The sequence below is a fragment of the Equus caballus genome, chromosome 6 (genome assembly GCF_041296265.1).
Source record: "Equus caballus isolate H_3958 breed thoroughbred chromosome 6, TB-T2T, whole genome shotgun sequence".
Taxonomy (NCBI): domain Eukaryota; kingdom Metazoa; phylum Chordata; class Mammalia; order Perissodactyla; family Equidae; genus Equus; species Equus caballus.
In genome coordinates this window covers 88519780-88529302 of record NC_091689.1, presented here as the reverse complement: position 1 = coordinate 88529302, position 9523 = coordinate 88519780, and the positions used below count along the sequence as shown (strand labels likewise).

The window sequence follows — 9523 nt, the reverse complement described above, 5'->3', positions numbered from 1 at the left end:
AAGAAAAAGCAAACTACCCAAAAGAAAAACGAAGAATAAAAACAGAAAAAGAATGCAAAAAGCCAGTAACCCTGTGAAAATATGCTCAAGCTTACCCATGATTAGGACAAATCAAAATAATGAGACAGACATCATTTTTCACCTATCAGATTAACAAAAATTAAAACAGATAATGCCCAGTGTTGTCAGGAGTGTGGAGAAGCATCTACTCTACACATTGTCGACAGAAGTATACGCTGGGAGATGAACAATATCGAAAATTTAAGTACAGAACTCAACTACATTAAATCAACTTCTGTTCATCAAAAGCCACCCATTTAAAAAGTGAAAAGATAATCAACAGATTGGGAAAAGATATTATTTAACCCATAACAGACCAGTAAGCACAATATATAGTGAAATTTATAAATCAATAAGAAAAAGACAACACTCCAACAGAAAAAATGCGCAAAAGCAATTTGCATAAGAGGAAACATGCCTGGCCACAAAATACATGAAAAGATGCCCCCCTCACTAGTAATCAGAGGAATGAAAATGAAAACCACAAGAAGCATTTCACATCAATCAAATGTGCAAAAATTAAAAGGTGGGACAGTACCAAATGTTGGCGAGGATGTGGAGTAACTGACTGCAGGTAAAGGTGTAAGGCCACCTGGGAGAACGATTTCTAACATCACTGAGGATCCCCAAAGTCTATGAACCAGCCGTTCCCTCCCAGGGAAATACCCTAGAGAAACCCCCACACGTGTACAACCGAGCGATACACACAAGAATGTTCAAAGCAGCATTGCTTGCAACAGAAAAAGCCTGGTACAAATTTAACGTCCCTTAACCAGGAAATGGATACGTAAGCTGTGGTATATTCATATAATTTGAGTTTTTCAGTACTGAAAAGAAATTAGCTCAAAAATGGTATCAACATGGAAGAATCTCAGAAATATAATATTGAAGAAAAGATGCAAGTCTCAGAAGAATACGTACAGCAAAGCACAATTTATATAAAATGTGAAAACATTCAAAGCATTGCAGGGGAACCATAAATATGTGCCAAATTCAGGATCCTGGCATCCTCCAGGTGGAATGGGAGAGACGGCAATCAGGGTGGTGCAAAGGAGCATTTACCTGTGTTGACAATATTGTTTTTTAAGCTGTTTTTATTCTGCATGTCTTAAGTAGCACAGAATAAAATTTTTTGAAATGTCTGTACATATTCTTTCACCTAATTCCACTACCAGGAATTTATTTTACGGATGTATTAACATATGCACAAATATGCAACAATATGTACAAAGATGCTTACTGTAGCAGTTTATAAGAGAAAAAACTGGAAACAACCTAAACATGGGACTATTATATAGAATAATCAGTGAAACCCCAGAGCTAGACAATCATTAAAAAGAATGAGATAGACCTGTATGTCAAGATCTATATTTAAGTGGGAAAAAAATCATAGGACTAGACCATTTGTGGAAAAATATTGGATTAGATGTATATACACACACACATATATAACAAAATTTCTGCGTCACAAGAAACCATTAACTTTGATCATCTCAGGGAAACGAGAACAACTTATAAGAGGGGATTTCTACTTTTCATTTTATACCCGGCAGAATGATTTGCATTTCTGTTTTTACCATTAGTATTACCTTTATAATGCAAGTAAATAAATAGATAAATCAGTGGAAAAAATAAATAACAGCATGAGATTGGAATGCTGGTTTACCAAGATTTTATTTTAAAAGCAAAGTTGTATGAAATTCTTTTAATCATTTTTTTATGATTAATTGAATTGACACCACTTGAAGAAATGAATCCTGAAGGTGGCTGCTTTGTACAGGGTGATTAAACTATTCGTGGCTCTTTCACAGCTTTATAGAACTATCTGCAGAGCCTGTTACCAGTATTTGCTTTATTTCAAACCATTGTTCTAAAAACCATAAACTTTTTTCACCTCAAAGAGTTTGTTTTTCAAGAAACACATTCAAAGAGGAAATAAGGACCCAAGCACATTAGCAGAGAGGGCCAGCATCCCCCAGGCAGGGTGGTTCCCAGGCCCTGGTGACATCAGGCGTCGCTGTTCCTCATGCCTGTCGTCCAGAGACAGCACACCTGGCCTCCTGCCCTGGGGCAGCGCTGGTCCGGCTCAGCTGGTTCACATTCCACGCAGCAGCGGAAACACGAGGAGAGCCGGGCTGTCGGCATCATCGCCAGAGACAACACTTGGCTCACACAATGAGCACACCCAGGGGGCTGCAAAGCCTTCTTGGGCTCCAGCCTGGCCTTCGAAGTCAGGAAGTTGTGGCTGAAAAGGAAGAGAAAGAAGCAGAGTGTAGAGAGAGAGGCTCTGGGTGCTGGGTCACACCAGAAGCAAAGCCCATTTCCCAGCCTGCCTGGGGGCTGGGAGTGGGAGCAGCTGAGCCACTGAGACTCGGAACCTCCCCACTCCACTGAAGCCAGAACTCTGCTGCCTGCATCTCTTTTATTTGACTACCGAGGAATCAAATAAAATGTATTTCCAAACATAAAGTGCTAAAAATAAGTTTGTAAATCTTTGAACTAGAGGGTCCTGATAGATGTGTAGTTCTCAAACACAATAGTAAGACTTTTTACAACCATTCTTCTATTTCTTCAGCTGTAGAGGGGAAAAAATGGCCTGCTAACGCCTGCCCTCCTCCTCGCAGGGCTGCTGGAAGCATCCAATGAGGTCACAGCCGTCTCAGCTACAGGCGCTTGGGAAACAAATTTATTATTTCCTTCCTGTATAATGGAGGCTATGTCCGGTTCAAATAATTAGTCATGCAAACAAGACCATGTGTTTCTTCTAGAAGGAGGAGAAGAAAGAGATGAAGAGGAGAAGGGGGAGTAAGAAGAAAAGGAACAACAGCTCAGATATAATTTTAAAAGGGAGAAACTGTGCTCAAGTGCCTGCCACTTAACAGAGACGGAGCAGAGGGGAAAGCTGGGGATGACTACGCTTATATTAAGCACTTGCTGTGTGCCAAGCACTGTGCAGCCTGCGAGATGCTTCATATGCGTCCTTGAAGCTGCACAGAATATGATGGAGGTGTTATGATCCCACCTTGCAGATCAGAAAACCAAGGTTCAGAGAGAATGAACGACTTAGCCACCAGCAGAGCCACCACTCGGTCCACTTGGCTACTTCTAGGGTGCATATTCCCTCCACAGCCTATACTGGGGAGTCCCCAGCCCCATTTCCTTTTTCTCTCTCTTTTTTTTTTTTTTTTTTTTGGTGAGGTAGATCGGCCCTGAGCTAACATCTGTGCCAGTCTTCCTCTATTTTGTATGTAGGATGCCACCACAGCATGGCTTGATGAACAGTGTGTAGGTCCATGCCAGGGAGCTGAACCCAACAACCCCTGGCCACTGAGGTGGAGCACAGAAACTTACCCACCAGGCCAGGGGGCTGGCCCCCTGGCTCTTACCTCCCTGAAGGTCTGAGGTCTCTTTTTCATCCCTTGGGTTATTTCCTCTGTGTGGATCCTCTGTCCTGATTTCCAGGCCCCTGGACAGGTCCCAGTTACCCCCACATTCCTTACAAACTCTCTCAGAGGTCCTCACCTGCCACTCATCCACCCCTCCACTGGGGGGAGCCCTGTTCTCCAGGTCCAAAGCTCAAAATTGCCGTCGCTGCTCGTCATTTCTTCCCTTCCCCATACACACAGTCACTCAATTATCTCAAGTCTTTCTTCAGTCTATCTCATACCTCTCACTTCTCATTTCTGCTTTCTCTTAGCACTGTGAGCCTTATGTCCGCCTGGGTTCAGCGACTGCCTCGGGCTGGTCACCCTCCACCTCAAGTTCATGCTGCCTGGTGCCCACTCATGGCCCTGCCCGGCACCTTCACACCACACACCCTGCCTACCTCAGATCAGGTCCACACAGCCAGGCACTTGGGGCGCCTGCATCTTCACACGCCCCTACTCCACTCTCCAGCTTCTCCTTTAAGGAAAAGGACTGCTCACTGCACAGCACCCCTCCCTGCTTGTGGCCCCTAGTTCCCCCAGCGGGCTGTCCCCTCCTCCCTCCGGCCACTTCTCAGTCAGGCCTCCCAGCGGGCCTTTGGGGCCCTGCAAAGGCGGCAGGCCTCATTATCTGCACTGTGCATCGGGCGGGAATTAAGCACTGCCTTGTGACTCTTCTATGTAGCCTGGAATGGGCGTTGACATGGACTAGTGTTGTTTGATCTCTCCCCAGTCTGTATCTCATCACCCCAAACACTATAAATCCCTTGAAGGGGAAAATTGTCTAATAGGTCTTGGTTTCTCCCTACAGTGCCTAAAACGCAGACAGTAGGTGCTTAATACATGTGCCGATTTCCTTTTTCTTCCCACATATTTTGTCCTCAAACAAATAGCCACGGCTGGTCAGAATAACAAGCATCAGCCTTGGAAGCCTGATTTTGGCCACAGATCTCCCTCCGGCCAATTCCATCCTAACCCTTCAGCTCAAGGTCCCTCACAGGCGTCCAGGACATCAGCGTTCTCAGGGTCGCTGGTCTCCAGGGAGTTCGCTGCTGGACATCTCCAGTCCGCCTCTGCCTGCTCATTTGGTCACCTATTTCCATGTCGTTCCCTGGTCTCCAGCTAAAAGGAAATATACAGGAAGGAGGGAGAGGAGGGTTCCCTGAACACTAACACCCTCATTGGTGAAGCCACCTCCAGCCCAGCTCAGGAGCCATCAGAAGCACCCAGGGGCACCCCTGCCCTGGGGAGAGAAAGAAGACACTGCACCTTTAAGTCTGCAGCCGGTTGAGAAAAACAAGCTGTGATTTATATAAGCGGGAAAATCATGTGATTTGCAGGAACGCTCCCTCCTCCCTGGCCCCCTCCCCGCGTCGCCTCCAGCCCATCCCAGAGGGGCCCGGCCGGCGGGGAGGGGCGGGGGCGCCCGGAGCCTCCATTCACAAAGCGGGGCCGGCGAGCCGAGCGCGGCGGGGGCTGCGCCTAGTTCTTGCGGCCCCAGGCGCCAGGAAGGGCGGCCGAAGGCCTCGGAGCGCAGCAGAGTGTGCCTCCCCAACAGACTCGGGTGGGCTACATTTAGGAGGGTGGGGGGTGCCCTCCCCGCGGTCCGCTGCCCCCGGAGTGGGTCGCACAAAACCCAGGGTCGCCGCTGCCAGCGCGGGCTGCCGAGCATCCCCGCCCCCTGATCGGGTCGGCCTGCCCCCTTCGGGGGAAAGTGTGCAATGGAGAAACTGAGGCTTTCCCCCAACTTCTCAGGGAGAAAGAAAAGCCAGGGGCCCCCATAGACTGGCTTCTGTGTCCCAGAACACCCAGCAGGGGGAGAGCAATTTAAGAAATAATTTGGTAGGAAAAGGGCATGCTGAAAATCAGCCATTTCTAGAGCTGAGAAGCGGCTTTTAGCCCAGAGGACCTAGCTTTGAGGAAAAAAACGATGTGGCATTTTCAGACAGAGCCAAAGAAAATAAATACATGGTCCGGAGGCCCTAAGAACCAGCACGGAGCTTTTAGAGGGAGGGTGGCAGCTAGAGGAGCCGACGCCCCCGCAGAGGTAACTGACAGCTTCTGAGGGCAGGATATGCTCAGGTCCTCCCAGATGCAGAAACTGTAGAGCCAGCAAGACCCGAGGAGGTCATCTCAGCCACCACCACCCCCACCGCTCTGGAGGAATACACCAAGCCCTTCCAGGAAGTGCTTCCAGCGGGAGAGGATTAGCAATCACTTCCAAAACCAAGCCCAGGAGAAGTTGGGGCCTTTCTCAGGGAGAAGAGCTGGGAGGAGTGGTAAGGTTTCTCAGTGCCCATGTCATCCCCACGAGCCCCAATGATGGGCTCTGAAATTGCCCAAGGAAGGAAGCCCATGGCCTCTCAGAGTGACCAGTTCCAGGGGTTAAACCTTGTCATAGAGGAGGTTATAATTCCATTTATTTTCCTCCATTGGTCTTCTGCTGGGGACGCCGAGACATAAGCCCAGTCACAGGCAGGAAAACCATGATGCAGGGAACAAGTTGCTAACACATGGTCTCCTGTGACCTGCACCATGGCCAGCAGAGCTTGAAGTCCACCCTCTGCATCCCACAGAGCCAGCGGGGCCCGGAGAGGTCATTCTGGCCCTCCTCCGGTCCTCGCTCCCCCCAGATAGAGGGTCTTTATGCTGAGATTGCTTCCAGAACAGTGCCTCAATGCCCTCTGTCACACCAACTGTAAGAAGATCCTTCCTGAAGGGGGAAGCTGAAGTTAGGCAAGTAGTGTCAACTACTCTGATCTTGAATCAACTACTCTTATCCTGAAGAATAAAAATATAAGTTAACATAGGGATTCAACAGAAGAGCACTCCATGCTTTCAGACAGATACCAGCTTCATTCAGTTAATTAGCGAGCTCCTTATGTGTGCCTGGCCCAGAGCTGGGCACGGGGGTCTGAGGGGCCCCTGCCCAGAGCCCTAACTTTCTGCTCCCCGACTCTGCCTCCCAGGACAGGAGACCTTCCTCTCCTCCACCAGCATCCCGGCCCACGTCCAGCATGTGCTGCCCCCACCTGCTGCTGCATCGGCCTCACGTGTCTGCCAGGACCTCCCCTCTCAGAAGGCGGTAACTCTCTGGTGGTTGGGTGGTGGGTCTAAGCAGTAACCCAAAGGCCTGTCCAGAAGATGAGATCAAAGTTGGCAGCCTCCTGGGCCCCTCCCAAAGTTTATAATTTATCTCAGGCCCCACTTCCCTCTGTGCCACTGGCTTTCTCCCTTTCTTTGCTGGCTTCCTGATATGCCTGGCTGCCCCCATCCAGGTCGCCTCTTTCCTAAGCGTCCCGTGCCAGGGCCTGCCCATCTTAGAGCCCTCCCTGGTGAATCTGGCTGCCATCTTCCTGAGGGGTCTCGTCCGCTTCCGCAGGGGGCCTGAGCCCCACAGCCCCACACAGCTGCCCCTGCAAGGTCTCTTCTGTAAGGCTCTGCACTGAGGGTGCTCAGCCGTCCACCCTTAACCACAGGCCCGTCAGCCTCCACCTCCGACCCCCTGAGACCACAGCAGCCCCTGCCTTGTTCCGGTCTTCTCCTGTGTTCTGCTTCTGGCTTCCCTTGGCCATTCACAAGCACAGCCTGATACTGTGCAAAGGGGGACCCAGCAATAGGCCTGTGGTGAACAAACACTTTAAATGAACAAGCAAATTATGGCTCCAAACTAAAAACACTCTGGAAGCTGCAAACTCCGTTACTTTCAAAGAAACCAGATCTGGACCTCTGAGGGTTTTTAAAAATGCACCAAGGAGTGCAATGAGTGAATGAAATCGGCCCATCTCGGACACTGTCTCTTTCAGGAAACAGCCTTCTGAAGAAAAAAGGCACCCTGGCCCCTGCCAAATTCCATTCTGTTTCACATTAGCCTTCTAGCAAAATGAGGGGGCTGTCCTTGCTGGTCTTGAGGATCCTCCTAGCTCCAAAGCTCTGAGGCTCTCTAGTTCTGCCAAACCACCTTTTAGAAAGCGCCACATTCTCATAACAGAGCAGAAAATGCATTGGTGCTGTGGCCGGGCGGGCCGGGGTCTGCAGCTGAAGCTGAGAATGAGGCTTTCCCTGCAGGGTTTTCAGGGCTGTTTCCCTCCCCCTCCTCTCCCTGAAAGGGCCTCTGGTCTTGCCCAAGCTGCTGAGTAGAAGGGAACACACAGCTCCCCCGAGCAGAGGGGCCCGCCAGAGGGAAAGCTGGCCTGGCCCCAGGACAGGCTCGGCTCGCATTCTGCAGCGACATTCCTCCCTCCCAACTGGCAGGGAACTTCTAGAACTTCTAAACAGCACATCCTCAGGCCAGCTCAGGCCCCGCGGCATCCTGAACCCCTCAAGTTTATAAGCTGTTCGTGGCAACTAACACATTTGGCAAACCTCCTCGAGTGTGAGCCAAGCCAGGCCCTTTTCCCCAGGACCCAACTGACAAAGGGATACTCAGCTGGGACAAAAATGGGGTCCACGGGGCCGGCCCGGTGGTGCAGCAGTTAAGTGTACACGTTCTGCTTTGGTGGCCCAGGGTTCGCCAGTTCGGATCCCAGGTGCAGACATGGCACCACTTGGCAAGCCATGCTGTGGCAGGCGTCCCACATATAAAGTAGAGGAAGATGGGCATGGATGTTAGCTCAGGGCCAGGCTTCCTCAGCAAAAAGAGGAGGATTGGCAGCAGTTAGCTCAGGGCTAATCTTCCTAAAAAAAAAAAAAAAAATGGGGTCCAGCCAGACAAGCCCTGAGCCTTGGTTCTCTAGGCCAAGGCTGGAGAGGGCCAGAGGGAAATGTCCTCGGTCGGCCTCACGGCCACCATGCAGGCTGGTCCCGAGATCTCAGGATGCATCAGCAATTCCGGGCAGGGCTCCATCCCCAGCCCACACTCAGCCAGGGACCTGGTCAGGGACTCTCCAAGCATTCCCAGCAACACGAAGCTCACTTTCCATGCCAGGCTCCTCCGGGGTGTCTGGGCAGGAGCAGGTGGGCCTTCTCATTGGGCTCCTGCTATGTCTGGGGGTCCAAAAAGCCTCTCTCTCCCTCAGAGTCAGTCACAGCCCCAGATCTCTGCTTTCAGACAATTTTAAAGAGAATGTTGTTTTGAAAGCTCAAGACATGTTCTGGGCTTGGCTTTGGTTCTAGCTCCGTCTCCATCTCCACAGTACTCTTCCTTGTGAATATGGAAATCCTGAAGGCAGTCAGCTGAACTGAGGGAACCTCAGAGAGCCTCTGCATCCCAAGTTAACCAGGCTGTGCCCTGTCTAGATTTTGCCATTTGGTCTCCAAGAAGAGGAGATCCACATCCACTCCTTCCTCCAGGCTGTCTACCTGGAATGCCTGCCCCTAATATTCAAGATGACTCGAGCCCCATTCCACCAACTGTGGAGACCCCATCATTTTGGCCCCCCAATCTCACAGTCCCTTTCACCTCTTGCCCCCACCACCATCTCTGTGCCCAGGATTCCCAGCAGGCTTCTGCTTCCTCTGGGGACCTCCAGCTCTGATTTCCTGCTTTTCCACCTCCCACCTCCATCTGTACCTCACCTCCTGAGGCTGCAGTCCTCTCCCAGACCCCCACCCTTGGCTCCGCTCTGTCCCCACAGTCCCCCCTCCGGCTCACACAAGGCTAGTGGGCACAGCAGAAGACCTTCATGCAAATTTGGGGGAAGGGAGGAGAAACACAGCGAGCCCATTAGAATCTCCTAATAGTAATAGACGTTACGCTCCTAAAAATTCATTAGCCGTTCCCCACCTCGGAAATGTCCCACTATTTCCTAAATCCCACCTTATCTTATCTTCTCCAGCCTCTCTCTCTTCTCCCCAAGACCCTTCTATCCAAACTCCAAGTTCCCGTGAATTTCTCTTGCAGAACAATCTGTCCTGCCTTCAGCATACCCAGAGGCTTCCAGTGTTCACCAGCACGCCTTCTCCATCAGTTTCATCACAGCATAATCCTCCAAACAGAGGGATGCCCCCACCCCTGGAATGATAAGGCACAGAATTTTGTTTCTATGTAACACTCTCTTCCTATCATCCCCTTACACCCCACCCCGCTACATCTGGTA

At 50.4% G+C, this 9523-nt stretch overlaps 1 long non-coding RNA gene across 1 annotated transcript in view; it reads right to left on the bottom strand.

Annotated features, from left to right (window-relative positions):
• Positions 1 to 1715: 1715 nt before the first annotated feature.
• LOC111774012 (uncharacterized) overlaps positions 1716 to 9523 on the bottom strand; it is a 46847-nt gene continuing 39039 nt past the window's right edge. The window contains exon 3 of the long non-coding RNA XR_002808847.2: positions 1716 to 2305. This is a non-coding gene — a long non-coding RNA (uncharacterized lncRNA). The remainder of the gene's footprint in view (positions 2306 to 9523) is intronic.